This window comes from Vidua macroura, chromosome 14 (assembly GCF_024509145.1).
Source record: "Vidua macroura isolate BioBank_ID:100142 chromosome 14, ASM2450914v1, whole genome shotgun sequence".
Classification (NCBI taxonomy): Eukaryota; Metazoa; Chordata; class Aves; order Passeriformes; family Viduidae; genus Vidua; species Vidua macroura.
The window spans coordinates 1,925,878-1,940,613 of record NC_071584.1 but is presented as its reverse complement, the minus strand read 5'-3'; the positions used below and the strand labels follow the sequence as shown (position 1 = coordinate 1,940,613).

The following is a 14,736-nucleotide window of genomic DNA, read 5'->3' as shown; positions in this document are numbered from 1 at the left end:
TGTCGGCAGTGGAGCATGATCCACTGGTAAAGGGGCACTTCCCTGAAACATTCCCCATAAATTTGGAAATCAGGAGGAAGTTCTTCATAGAAAGGGCTGTTAAACATTGGAATGGCGTGTCTAGGGAGGTGGTGGAGTCCCCATCCCTGGAGGTATCCAAGGAACAACTGGACGTGGCACTCAAGGCCATGGTCTGGCTGACAAAGCAGGGGCCAGTCACAGGGGGAACTCAATCGTAGAGGTCTCTTCCAGCCTAAATAATTCTGTGATTCCCAAACCATCCCCAGCTAGCACAATGCCATACAAACCTCCTGCTCCCCTCCTGTCCAACAGAGAAAAGCTGACACTTAAAACTGTTGCTAACACACAAATTTTATGGAAGGGAGCAGGAGCTGTTGGTGGCTGTAGCTCTGCAGAAACCAAACCCGTTGCTGGGCACGTCCAGAGGCCTGGGATCAGCCTGTTCAGAGGCACAGTATGGCGCCACAAAATAGAACAGTTTCTTCTCCTCAGGTAAACAAGCAGTACAGCAAGGAGTCTTGTACACACCAATGACAGGAAACACTCTCAGGAAACATTCTCACAACAGGTCTTAAATAGGCTGGGGGACAAGATTTTTGGGGTAAACCAGATAGCATTAGAATAATAGGCTGTTAGTTAGGAAGTGGGCACAAGTGCTGTTGACAGTGACCTTACAGAAATCAGAGATTTTCCCCCAAGCCCTTAAATAAAAAGCATTTTTGCTTTTTATTATTATCTAGAACCACTGGGATCACAGACATATTGTCTCTTCTCAAGCAGTCCCTAGAGTGCCACAGGAATCCCCTTGACCACATGAATTTGCAGGATGAGCCCTTCTGCTCTGCAAATCCCCGTTCTGTGCGAGGAGCTGGTGAGGAGCTTGCTCATGCACCAACATCTGGGCTGAGCACTGAGGCATCTGCCTGCCTGTCTTCTCCCACAGACTTCATTCAAAGCCAGGTTTGATTAACACCTCTGAAAACAAGCTCAAATAATCCCACATCACGGATAATGCCAGCTTTTGGGTATCTAACTATGATTCAGAAATCCGGACCCACATGCACATCGGAAAGGTCACGGTGTAAATGTGCGGAGTACGCCAGAGACAGAGCTATATCTGTCACTTTCTGTGCTGCCTTGAGAGGAGCAAAGACGCAGTGACAGCTTTCTGGCCAAGGAACTGTTTTGCTCTGCTTTCTAAAGGCCTGTAAACTCCTGCCTCAGAGGCCTCACAGTCCATCTCTCTGAGGCACAAACATTCTCATTCTGGTCAGGACCCTGCAAAGGAAGGTGCTGTCCCCAGAATCCCTCCCAGGGTGCTCGGGGCTGCACTGCAGTGAGAGCACAGAGGAGCAGAGCACCCAAATTCCTGAAGCCTCTTACTCCTGTTGGTAACAGACTCATCCCGTGCCTGTGGGACACTTGGCTAGAGAGGCATCCTTCCCATTCCCCCCTCTGAGAACCCCACCCGCACATCTTGGCAAGCTCCTTCACTGACCTGCATTTTTCTAATCCTTGACAGAGCCCTGCAACACCTCACCCCTAACCAGGCCACCCTGCTGTCACTGCAGGCTCCTGCCAGCCTTCAAGAAGCAGCAGGCAAGAGGTGGCACTGATCTCCAGAAGACAAAAAGGGCAAGCTGCTTAGAGAGTGAACAATGCACCTTCTAAAACACATCCTCTGTGTTCCCAGGGCTGATGGGAACAAGCTCAGAGGGGTGCTGGCAGCAAAGCCTACGCCCTAGCCATCAGCTAGATGATGTTCTTCAGGTGCAGAGAGCTTCCTGGGGAAGAACAGCCAGCCCAGGGCTGAGCTCTGATCTCCAACCTTCCTGGGCTCCTTGGCACAACAGATTTCTCTGGGCAGCACTTGATAGCCGTGTCATGATAACCACGCTTCATGCAGTGCCTCAGGTTTCCTTCAGCCTCTCTCTCTGCTGATTCCTGTGCTCCACTTCTTGTTCCACTGCTCTCATCACATTGCTGAACAGGATTTCAGCAGGCAGGATTTCTGGGCAGAGGGAAGAGCAGGTGTCCACCCCACAGTGGTCAGCCCTCCCCGGAGGGACAAGGGCCACTGAAATGGGATGGACAGAACCAAGCTATGGGGAAGAGGGACAGGGCAGGCACAGCTGGGGGCTGGAGGCAGCCCTGGCAGGGCCCCTCCAGCAAGTGAGAGGGCAGAATCCAGGAGAGGAAGCAGCGAGCTTGCCTTCCCCTTCATCCCCCATTTCCTGGCCAGGCAGTTATGAAGTACCCATGTGCCACCCTAACATCACATCCTGGCCAGGCTCCAGCGCTGCTGGGACCTTAATCACAGCCTTCCTTCCAGAGCACACACAGTGATGGCCAAGGGTGAATTGTTCTGCGGAAGCAGAATGGCCAGATGGAGCCAAGGCATGCAGGGGTTCATAGGTTCAGGAATCAGAAGTAATGAGCCCGATTTTCCTCCAAGCCTTGGATGACGATGCCTTTGTTGTGGGGTTTTATCTGTCACTGGGCTAATATGAGGCTTTCCCAAACCTCCCACTAATCCATGACACTCACGAGCCTGCTGATGCCACAGATAGTACACGCTGGGGTTCCCAGAATCACCAGCTGACAGCAGTTGGCCAATTTACCAGGTTCAGTGAGGAACTTTGAATCCAAACACACCTGGAGCCCACACACCCCTCCAGCTCCTCCTTCCACCTCACCACTGAGGCACTTTGGTGGGACAACACAGCTGGAGCTCCCTGCTGCCTGTGCAAGGGCTAAGTGAGGGGTTTTCCCTCTGCACACACACCCAGGGAGCAGAGTTCTCCACTGGTGCTGCGGGAGGAGCAAACGAGAGGCGCAGGAAAATCTGACTTTCCCCTTGTCTCTAAACTGGCAGCCTAGACCCTCTCCACCCTGCACCAGTGCAGCTCCAGCAGCAACAAAAATGCTTCCAAATGATGGATCTCCCTGGGTCTTTGTGGGGGACCATAAAATGCTCAGGCAGGGCCAGAGTCTGGCCATGGCCATCACTGCTGGGGCAAGGATGGGAGAGCTTTGTGGGGAGCTCCCAGCTCGCCCTGCCAAGCTACTCAGCACTGGGACAGAAGGCAGGACCCACACTGGAAGGGGCACACATGTGCCAGGCCACCCTGTGCAACCTCCTGCTTCATCTGGTGCCTGCTGGGGGAGAAGAGGTGAGGCTGGAAGCAGGGAGATACCACTCCTCACCAGAAACTCCCTGCAGGTTGCACGGCACTTTGGAAAGTGTTCAGTGAACCTGGAATTCATTGTTTAAAAAACAAATGCTGGGACAGGACAAAGGGGGCTTTTGAAGAGTGGATATGAGCAGACATTGCATGCCTCCCCTTGTTCTCCCTTTTTCCATCCCAAGGAAAAGCAAGCTTTGCAAAGACACCTGCAAACTCTGTCCAGCTGGGCTTTGCTACCAGAGCTGAACTGGCCATGTCAGGCTGTCCTGCCCCGCATCCCACTGTGGGAGCTGAGATGGCAGAATCAACAGCTCTGGCCAGGGGGAAGCTGTTTCAGCCCTGCTGAGGCTCACTGACCTAAAAAGCACATGCCTCTTTGCTAAAATGGCTCAAAACAAGCAGCCTCTCTTCCTTCTGTGCCAGCCCAGCAGGGGCCAGATCCCTTGGTTTGTCCCCAGAGTCTGGTACCCAGCGATCCCAGCTCCAGCACCACTCCCAGATTCACACAGAATCACAGAGTCACCGGGTTAGAAGAGACCTCCAAGATCATCGAGTCCACCCCAGCTCCAACACCTCAACTGAACCCTGGCACCCTGTGCCACATCCAGGCTTTGTTAAACACCTCCAGGGATGGGGACTCCACCACCTCCCTGGGCAGCCATTCCAGAGCTTTAACACTCCTTCTGTGAAAAACTTCAACTGCCTGCAGCAGCAGCAGCAGCAGCAGCATCCCTGAGCTGCCCTCCTGGCCCAGCCGTGTGTGGGACGGCTCTGGGCACCACAGCTCCCCCCCGCAGCTCGATGGCACCTGAGCCTGCTGGAAAGCTGGGGATCTGCTGAGCCTGGCCTCCCTGAGGGATCCCTGCACATGCCTGGCTCTGCTGAGCAGCTCCGTGCCAGCTGCCAGCCCCCCATTCCCCCGCTCCCAAGTTTTCCAAAGGTTTTTTTTCTCTCTCCTCCTTCCTGCTCTGTGAGGCACACAAGGCAGAGGTGAGAGCTGGCGGACACTCATGGTGCAGAGGTGCTCCCCTGTGAGCAGAGTTCACCTAGAGGGACACAAAAAATACTGCAAAAGGAAGGGGAGGTTACCTGGGGGCCCCACGTGCTGGGATGATGGGGTGTCCTACCAGCTGCTGAGGACAGGAGTGCTAAAATCCATCTCCAGATGAAAGGATACTGATAATTCCAGCCTTTCCTGAAGCTCAGCTGAGCCCCCAAAACCAAAGATGGTGTACGCCGTGAGCGGCTGGAGTGTTGACACGGCAGGGGCATGAATGGAGGAAGGTGTTTCCTGCAGAACCCCAGAGGCAACAAACTCAGCCAAGCATGCACAGGGATTCCCCAGACTCTCAGAGGACAGGGCAGAGAAGTCTGAGGGAACAGCAGCTGAGTCACAGCAAGAAGGGAAATAAGCTGGCACTATTGGTATGAATTCAAGAATGAATTTCCACTGGCTCATTTTCCAAACACCTTTATTAACATCTATCCTATAAGCTGCTTCTCCCCCTCCGCCTCACAGAGCCCCTTTTGGGAGTGAAATGCTCCTTGGGAAGCAAACCTGGACTGGCCCTGGACCCCTCCCCACCGGCGGTGGCTCTGTGCAGCCCGGGAGCAGCACTGTCACACGACACCGAAGCTGCCTCCTGGGAAGTGTCCCGGGTTAAGATGCCAGATCTGAGTGGAGGAACAAACATGCTTGTGCAGAGGAAGGCAAAGTCTGGGGGGACCGAGGCAGTGAGAGGATCTGTGAACCAGGGAAGGGGACTAATGCAGGAGAGGAGCCACTGCTGCCATGGGGAGCACAGGCTGGGTGCTGCTGAAGCAGTAACACCCTGGAAGGCAGGAGGAAGCTGAAGCTGGAGGTAGCAGATGTTATCTGAAGCCACCATAACTCAGTGGGGACACAGAACAGCTGCTGGTGGGCCAGCCATGGCTGTTAAATGGCGTGCAGGGATGTGCCCAGACCACCAAGGGACACGGCCCTTCAGGGAGTCAGCTCAGACCAGGAACTGAACTGCCTTGTCCACAGAACAAGGAACAGCAAGTTAAGGGACCACAGGGCATCGTGCCCATTTCTGTCACTGCAGTGACAGGATGGGTACAAAATGAAGGAGCCTCTCTCCTCCTGCAGTCCTGTGTCAGTTTGCAGGACACAAGCATGCTCTGAGCCCAAGTGGAGTTCTTACAAATGTGTTTGTGCTGGTTTTGGAGACACAGGTGTACTGTGTCAGACCAAAAGCCTTTATACAGTCATAGCCTGTCCTCAGTAACAGGAAAGAGAATGGCAGGGAGGAATAGAAGTTTAAAAGGGTCTTCGTTGTGATACTTAATTCTGCAGCTATTTGGACTTAAGGATCTCCTCAGTCAGACCTGGTACCTCCTTAAGTGAAAATGCTCATTTTCTCTTATGAGATTTTGTCTTATTTCTCAAAATATTCAACCTTTGGCATCTGCAATCTTGTGGCCATGAGTTCCACAGCTGACTTCTTCACTGAGTGCACATCACTTTAAACAGGTACAAGTCAGGTTTTCTCTTTTCCAGCTCCCTGTAGTGCTTGTATTAAGCTGGTAAACAACCACAGCCTTGTGCTCTCAGGCTCAGTGTCCCACCTCCTTTTAGACACTTCAGGGTTACTCATCAGAGCACAAATAATTCCAAACACTCTCAGAACTACTTGAGAGGCTCTGACAGAGGCAGGAGGCAGCAAGGCAGGGAGAACTGTTGCAGGGGTTAAGCACAGAGCAGAGCTCTGGCAGAGTCTGACGTTCAGCAATGGGTTGTTGCACAAGAATAGACTGAAGACAAGGTAATGGAAATAACTTTCCACAGAGCCTGTGCAATTAGATGTTACAAAAGCATGAAGTCAGGAGCATAAGAGTATTTTGGAAGGTCTAAGCATTAATATGGAAAATCAAGTTGTTATGGAAAGGAACTCACGGGAAAGAATAGCTCAAGGATGCTGAGCCTGCTGCTGCAAGGCTCCATCTTCCAACTGCTTCCATGTTTGAACAGAACTCCCAGCAGCTGCTCCCTAAATCCCCAGCACAGCTCCTAAGAGACACACCTCGTGGGCAGGCTGGGTCAGATCATTTTCCTTCGTGCTGTGACCTAGAGAAGCCTCAGCACTGAACTAGTCCAGGGGCAGAAGTGTGCAGGCTCGTTAGGGGCTCCACTAGACTCAGGCACCAGGACCAGAAATTGAAATAATGTGTGTGGAGAGGTCAAATATTTGCTCAGAATACAGCAATTCTGGCAGCACAGATATTGCCTGTGCCTGGTCCATTTTTGTGGATGGCAGATGAGGGGGGTACCTTTCAGTGGGGCTTTGGAAGTGAAGGTGACTGTTCCAGGATGCTTCACGAAGCACTTGTAAGGCACTGGGAACAAGAACTTTTCTGCAGGGGAGAGAGTGCACTGCTCCTTGCTGCTGCAGGGCTCTGGGCATGAGTGATAAAGGAGGTTTTGCAACTCACCTCTAGCTCTGGCTGTACCACTTGACTTTCCCCCCCCCCCGACTTTGATAAAGAACCTCCTTTTGGAGAAGCAACCAAATAAAAGTCCTTCCCTATATAAGCAAATGACATATGGTCTCCTTGTCCAAGATCACAAAAGAACATTAGGAAAGCCAAGATGCTCCAGAAAGAGGGAGAAAAATGGAACATCTGACTTAGTAAAAACCAAGCTGCCACTGCCAGAGACTAATGAACAGTTTGCTGGCTTCAACTTCTTTGATGATTAAACACCAGCTCCTGTTCCCGTCATTCCTGGGAAAGAAATTAAAGGACAAAGTAGTCCTCAAGTATGTTTCATTTGAAGGAGGGGAAAGGGGAAATAAGAGGAATTGTTTTGAAGGGGAGAAGACAGGATCTGCCTGCAGTCAGCTGCAGGGAATTGGAACGGTGTAAAATGTACAGGAATGTACAGGAATATACAGGAATGTACAGGAATATACAGGAATGTACAGGAAGGACTGAGCACAATGGCCACAGCCCTCCCTCAGCAAGCTCATCAGAGAGGGGATTGTCCATCTCCAAACAGATAAATCAAGGCATCCCAGACCTCAACGTGCACCAGTTCACCTGCCATCAGGAAATACCTGGCAGCAGCCTTTCCAGCCCTGAGACAGCACAGAGTCACTTCAGACTCTCACCTTTGCTTGAGGCAGGAGGCAGCAGCTTTTGTACTTACTGTACTTTTCACGGGGGGAGCATCCTGCCAAAATGCTGCTTTTAATTTCTGTTTTGGTGCAAGTGCCAGTGCCCAGCTTACAAGTCTGAAGTTGTGCATGACAGTTGTTGTACATAAAGTGACAAATATTTCGGGCACTGCCCTTCTCCCTGCACTTCACCCTAGCAGGCAGGAAAGACACGATCTTTTCCCACCTTCCTTTCTGAATAGCCAGATGTCAGCAGTGACTTGGGAATCAGGAAGAGCACTCTTCCAGCAGTGCAAGGAGGGGTTGGCTTCTAGGATATACTCTATGCCCTTCTGTGCTGCAGGTCTGTGTGCTCTTGAACTCATTTCCTTCAAGACCTGAGAAGTACTTTGCATGGATATGTTCCCCTCACTAATCTGATCTACTTTTGTAGTAATTTGCATGTGTTTAATTGCCGAATGCATGACCAGAAACTGGGACAGGTGTAATATCCTCAACATCTCAGGGTGTGTGGGGAAAGTGTGGCTTTGTTGCCCTATTTCTCTCCTGCCTGGCCCTATCCCTGCAGCACCTGCAATGGTGCTGGCCCTGCAGGTGTCAGCTAGAGGACATAGCTGGGTCCTGAGCCAACGGGATCTGCTGTGGCAAGACCTTCAGAGTCCTGAGCCTGCACCTCAGTGCCCTGTCTGAGCAGGAGGCAGCACCACGTGGCACCTGCTGGACTGCCCCAGTCCTGCTGGGAGCAGAGATCAAGAGGAAAGAGGCAGAACTGAGGGGCACAGGGACGAGCATCACCTGCTCTGGGAGCCCAGGCAGAACAGCAACCTTGCTCAGAGTTACAGGCAGCAATCCCAAAATCACCACCTGCAGCACATCTTGCTCAGGCAAGAGCTTTGGAAGCAACGCCAGGCACTTTGTACCCCTGAGCCATGAAATGTGGGAGCTGATGCACACCCCGTTCCTGCTGGGCTGCTCTCCTCACTCTGGCCCCCAGGTGCCAGCAGCCAGGCCAAAGCCAGAGCCCTTTCTGCCCTCAGGTGTCCTGTTTCTGCCCCACCAGCTGGAGTGCTCCCAAAACTCACCACAACTTGAGAAACTGCCTTTTCCAGAGAGTGGCCACTTAATGGGGACACATTTTTGTTTCCTGCAGCTTGCCATGGCAAACCAGCACAGAAGGGCACGCTTTGGCCAGACACCCACCTAAGGGCAGAGAAGCAAGGCAATAGACACACATTTTGGGCAAGGCACTACATGAATTTGGCCATTTTGGGGGATGCTGTTGCACAATCTTCGAATCCCAGATTGGCTGGGAACTGATAGGGAACTCACATTTATGTTTTGCTAGAGCATCAGATGTCTCCAAAAGGCTGCTCCAAGCCTTCCCAAGTCCCTTCTCTCCCTTAGCATATTTACTTTATGCAAAATCTTAACTCAGTCCCTTTTGTTAACTCCCTTAACCTCTCCCCAGGCATGCACAAGGCCACCCACGCCCACAGGGTGGGACACACAAGCGTTAATGCCCTGTTTCTCTGGAGTCCCAGAGAAGAATTGTGACCAGGCATTGCAGAGCTGGGAAAGGGAATCCAAGAACTTGCTTTTATTGCAAGGTGCTTTTTGGTGCGAAGTGCTTGGTGATTTAAAACAGATGATGAAAACCCTGGTGCTTTCTAAGGCCACCTTCACCTTCCACTGCTGACCTGCACTAATCCAGCCCTCTACCCCACTGCCTTCCACAGTGCTGGTGCCTGAATCCCACCTCTCTCCTCTCCTCTCCTCTCCTCTCCTCTCCTCTCCTCTCCTCTCCTCTCCTCTCCTCTCCTCTCCTCTCCTCTCCTCTCCTCTCCTCTCCTCTCCTCTCCTCTCCTCTCCTCTCCTCTCCTCTCCTCTCCTCTCCTCTCCTCTCCTCTCCTCTCCTCTCCTCTCCTCTCCTCTCCTCTCCTCTCCTCTCCTCTCCTCTCCTCTCCTCTCCTCTCCTCTCCTCTCCTCTCCTCTCCTCTCCTCTCCTCTCCTCTCCCAGCTCCCCTTTCCTCTCCTTCCTGCCTTACAGCCTGTGCTGCCAGCGTCCTCCTGTACACACATATTGGCATATCTAATATACAGCCATGAAAGCTCAAAAATGCTTTTAATAATTACTTGGTATTTAATTAAACATGCAACAACCAGCCTATTAGAGTAAATTAAATGAATGAGACGTTTGAACAGTGAAGATATCAGTTTCTAAAGCTCTCAGAAGGATGGAGGAAGAAAACTGGATTATGTCAAGGGAAAGTTGATGCTGGAAGATGAGTGATGCTTCCTAAACCTTTCCCCCACATCTCTGGGCAAGTGCTAAATGTGTAAACACAGAAATTATTTTTTCCTCCCTGAGGAAAAAAATTAGACAGAGCTTGTAATTCCCTGTGCTGTCAAGACCTCCAGTGCAGTTTGGGGCTGCAGAGGTAGGAATTCACATTATAAATAAAACAATATTATTACTTTACATGGCAAAATAAAATGCAGCGTATCCAGCTCTGAGCATTGAAACCACGAGACTCTGCAACAATATCAAGGCACACAGGGCTTTGAAGACATTGTTTTAACTTAAGGAAGGAAGGTTTCCTGTTTCAGGTTCTGAAAATTGCCAGAAAGATGTCATTTCCCAGGAGTTAGCCAGAGGCAAACAAATCCTTTAAATCATTTCAGACAACTAGCACCTCCTGGGTGAAAGCATCACCTCAGCTAGGCTGGCACAGATTGGCTTGACCAAAAACTTAGACTGGTGTTTGTTTCCTGTAGAAAGCAAAGTTTGATCACGTGGGAAGGATGAAGCAGATGGTGAAGAGCAGAAGATGATGAAGATGAAGTAGATGGTGAAGAGCAGAACGCACTTCTGGCAGGGGGGTTCAGTTAGGTCAGGCATGGTCTCAGCACCATGAGGATGGCATCCTTTTCAACAGGAACAAGCAAACTGGCTGCAAACCATTTCCCCTGCAAACCCTCAGACTCCTGCTCCCAGAGCCCCGGCTCTCTGTCTGGGGTCACTTTCTGCACATGAATATTCTGCAGAGCTGCATCTGTGACAAGCTCAATGGTGCTAGAGAAAAGGGCCAGCAATCAGCTTTACCAGCTGTGCTGTGGACAGAGCACTGCCCAGCCATGCTGGGACAGCTGGAAGGGGCAGGGGCATCCATGGATCTGTTCTAGGAAAGCATTTCTACTGGCAGGGCTATTGGAAGTAGCAAGCATGATGGATGGATGATGGATCCCTCCTCCTCCAGCATGGCTTAGTCTGCCTGTGGTTATTCCAGGCTCAAGCCAAGGGAACCAGCCCAGGCTGGGGCCAGCAGCAGTGCCCACCATACAGACCACGCTGGCCCTCTCCCACTTCATCCACCCCAATCCTGACTGTGGGATCACAGACCTGATGGGTGGGTGCTGGTAGCACTGAAAACAGCATTCACTCTGCAGCTGTAGGGAACACTCCTGATTCTGCTGAACAAGTCAAGCTTATTGCAGGATGCATGAATGGGAAAAAAAAAAAAAAAAAAGAAAAAAGAGGTTTCAGCAGGCTCTGGAGGTCCACAAGCAGAGCAGACTTTGACTTCACAGCCAACTGGATGGGGAGAACAAGCTGCAGTCCCTGTCCACGCTGAGTGAGTGCTTGCTGCAGCACCAGGACCAACAGTCCTGGAGCCAAGGAGCTTTATTTGCAGAGCTGGCAGGGAGCCCATGTGAGCTCAGTAAATAAAGTATCCAGATAATAAAAATACCCAAAAGAATGGTTTAATTTTTTTTTTTTTCCTGAGGGATCTGCTACAGAGAGAAGCGTAGGGCAAACCCATCCCTCCAGAAGAGTGGAGCACACAGAACCTGGAAGGTCTGATGGCTCACAGCTGGTACAGCTGAATACCTGGCACTCCTTTTTGGGGCAAGCAGCTGGGACTTGGGATAACGAGGCTCAGACAGGAGCTCCTGTATTGTAAAACCTCACACCCTCTGCAAGCCTAGCTACAAACTCTTGATGGATAAAAGGGTCAATGCTTTGCGTATCAGTGACCTGGGAAAGCATCAAAGGAGGTGGTCAGGGACACAGAAGGCACAGACTGCCTTCCCCTGCAGTCACACTGGGGATACAGGAGATGCTGGGGTAGCAGAGGAAAAGGAGGTGAGATCCAGCCTGTAAGCAGTGAGCATGTTTTGGGTTTGCTCCCCTCCTCATCAGAGCCTCAGCTGGGAGGTCAGCACACCCTGGAAAATGCAGGCAGGGGTGTATGAGATGGCATGCTCAGCCTGGGGACCCAGCACACCCCGGAGCAGGCAGCAGGAGAGCAGCTGTGCACACCTGGCAAGCAGTGGCGTGGGAGGGGCCAGTGCATCTTGCCTTTCACTCCCTCCTCTGCCATTTTTTTCTGGCTGGGGTTGGCCTGAGATTCTGTTTGTGCCACTACCCACAGTTCGTCCCACATGCATGCATGCCCTCCTTCCCCGAAACGATCCTTTCATCTGACTAGAGGACCTCTCTGGATCTCCAAGCAGCTCAGCAGACCCTCTTCCTTCTACCATCCCTTTTCCTTGAATGTTCCTTTTTCTCTGTAGCCTAGCAACTCAGCACAGACTCAGAATATTAACAGCTCCTGTCCCCACACACGATCTTCTCCAGAGGCCTGAAAAATGTGATAGCAGAGAGGCTGAGAGGGGTAGGAGCAAACATGAGAGATGTGGGGAGCGTGCAGGGAGCCTCTCCCTGCATTCAGAAACAGCAGAGCCATTCAGCTGTCGGATCTGCCACCTTCACTTAACATGTACATAACATATAGAGCTATTTATAGCCCCATTTATTTACATATTCAAATAGCAGCACGACACGCAAGCACTTGTATTTGGATTCAGGTTCTATATTGAGGTACTGGCACTCTTGCACAAAATACATTCTCTGTTGCTGGGTGCTTTAAATGTATATATGACAGGATGTCAGAAGGTCAGATTCCCAAGGTCTAATTTGGTTTTCAATCAAATCAGATGAAGCTTTCTCTTGGGGGGAGAGCTACTTTAGCATTCTGCAGTAATCCTCTCCAATGCTGCAACATTGCTATTGAAACAGGTGGCAGTTTGGAACATTGCTCTCAAATAGAGCCAGCTTTTTAATACATGTATATCTATAAAAAATATATATAGGCTGGGGAAGTTTTGCCCATGTGAAAACATGAATAAAAATTTAAGCAAGGCGGGGGGCGGGAGGAAATTATCCCAGGCAGTTTTTCTGCAGTAGGAATTCTAACTACTACAGGAATGCTGGGGTGCAAGCTGAAGTGGTTCATACCAGCACCGTACAACACTGACATGTTCAGAGCTAAAGATAACTCGGCTGATGGAGGAACAGATGGAGCACTGCAATGCATAGCCCTGTTGAGCTGAAGGCACGCTGCAAAGCATCCAGCCACAGCCTCTCCTCCTCCCCAGCACGGCTCCTCTCCTGGCGCGGGGCGCAGTCACCTCCCAAGTGCTCAGCGAACTCGGCCTTTTCCGAGTGCACCGAAACGGCCCCGTGTGGGAAACTGCCTGGCGAGCAGAACATGGGAGCTCTGTTCTGAGCACTGCAGCAGGCTCCACTCAGCCCTCCCGAGGCTCAGACTTGGACTGGAGGACTCGCAGAGCTGCTCCTCAGCGAGGGCAGCACCCTGGAAAGACTCACACCGCGGGATCACTCTTACGAGCGTTGCCACCATGCTGCAAACCCCAAGGTCTGGGCTGGGAATCGGCCAGTTCAGCTTTGCCATAACCCAGAATTTCCCGTTATGCAGACAAAGAGCGTTCTGCAAATTCTCCCATTGAGATATCAAGTGAATGCTGAAAGATCCCCAGGCAGAAAGAAGCAGAGTAGAATAGAAGGGTTTAGGAGCGAAAGGGAGAATCATTCCCTTGTCCAGCAGTTCAGTCTTTCCTCAACCGAGAGCTTGCTCCAGCAAGGTCCCCACACTTCACCTCCTACTTATGGCCAAATCATGCCATTTGGCCAACAAAAATATTAATTCAAGGTCATCATTAATGCTGAAAAATTCACAGCCCATCAGCACAAGCACAGGGGAACCCTTTTTGGGGAAGCAGTGGAGCTGTCCCCTCACAGGAGGAGAGCCTCAGGCTGTCTGGTGGCTGCTCCACCAGGCTGCTCCCTGCTCCACAGGCACCGAGTCCTTGAGACCTCTGTCTCCAAAGGAATTCCTGGGGCTTTGTGCAGATCCATCTTCCAGCTGGCCACGGCATTTGGAGAGACTGCATGGTGATCTTTGGCTTGTTACTTAGCAACTGAACTCGAAGTAGTAGTGAATTTAGTGGGCTGTCACTGCAGCCGCAGCAATACCAGAGCAAGGGCACGGGGAGAGCTCTGTCATGGGAATGGGATAACTTGTGAAGTATTATGGAAGGCAGGCGAGATTTTTCCCTTCTACAAGTTGCCATAAATGCAGTAAATATTGACATATGAGTCACACTGACCTATTTTCTAGCTTTTAAGCCGGGACAATCTCTTTGCAACTGATTTCAGAAGCAGTGAATAGGGAGCACTTCAGGCTCCTTCATGAGTTCACTTTATTCTTGACTATTTTATTCAACCCCTTTGGAAGAACCATCCCCATCTTTCAGGCAGACAGGGGACCACTCCTTGTTTAAACTTGAGCACCCAATCCCCTCCCCACCACCCTGCAGAGCACCCCTGAGGCCAGGTGCTTTCCTTGTCCTCACACACTACCTCAGTCCAAGGGATGTTTCAGCACAACCAGTGGGAATTCTGTTTAAGAAGGCATTGTGTGATGTGAGCAGGTGTCCACATCTGATCTTTGGCTTTTTAGGCAGTGTCAGTGCTGGTGAAAGTCACCCCAAGTCTCAGCACTCACAGGATATTGCTGCTGCAAGGATAAGAACATCCTAATCGCAAATCTAATGATGGCAAGTGAGGTGGGTCCCTGACATCAGCTTTGCAAAGGTGTTTCTGGAGATCAGTGGATTTCTACTCCTGCTCTCTCTCCAGACGAGCCACAGAGCAGGCAGTTGTGCCTCCTGCATGCAAACAAGAGCATCTCAAAGCTGCCAAGTCCAGAGAGCTTTGGAGGTTACTCTCCACCCTGCCACAGCCATCTTTTATTGCTCCAAACATCCCTCCAGCAGCAGGAAAAAGCATCAACATGCTGCTGCTTTCCCTCAGCCAGCCAAGTGTCGTGTGTCTCCCACTTCCTACTGCTGGAGAAGCAAAGTGAGCAGGTCCCCAGGGTGCCTGTGTGACTGATGGCAGTGTGCACATGGACCTTTGCCTCCCCTGGTAACTGTTCCCTTCAGGAAATGCTGTTTCACCTGCACAGGAGCAGCACTGTTTGATTTCCCAGCTGTCCCATGCACTG

The 14,736-nt window shown here is 51.2% G+C and overlaps 1 protein-coding gene across 2 annotated transcripts in view; it reads right to left on the bottom strand.

The window, feature by feature from the left end:
• The window catches only part of LOC128814355 (gamma-aminobutyric acid receptor subunit beta-4), a 73,843-nt gene that overhangs the window by 25,907 nt on the left and 33,200 nt on the right, over nucleotides 1–14,736 (bottom strand). The gene's annotated exons all lie outside the window — the stretch shown is intronic.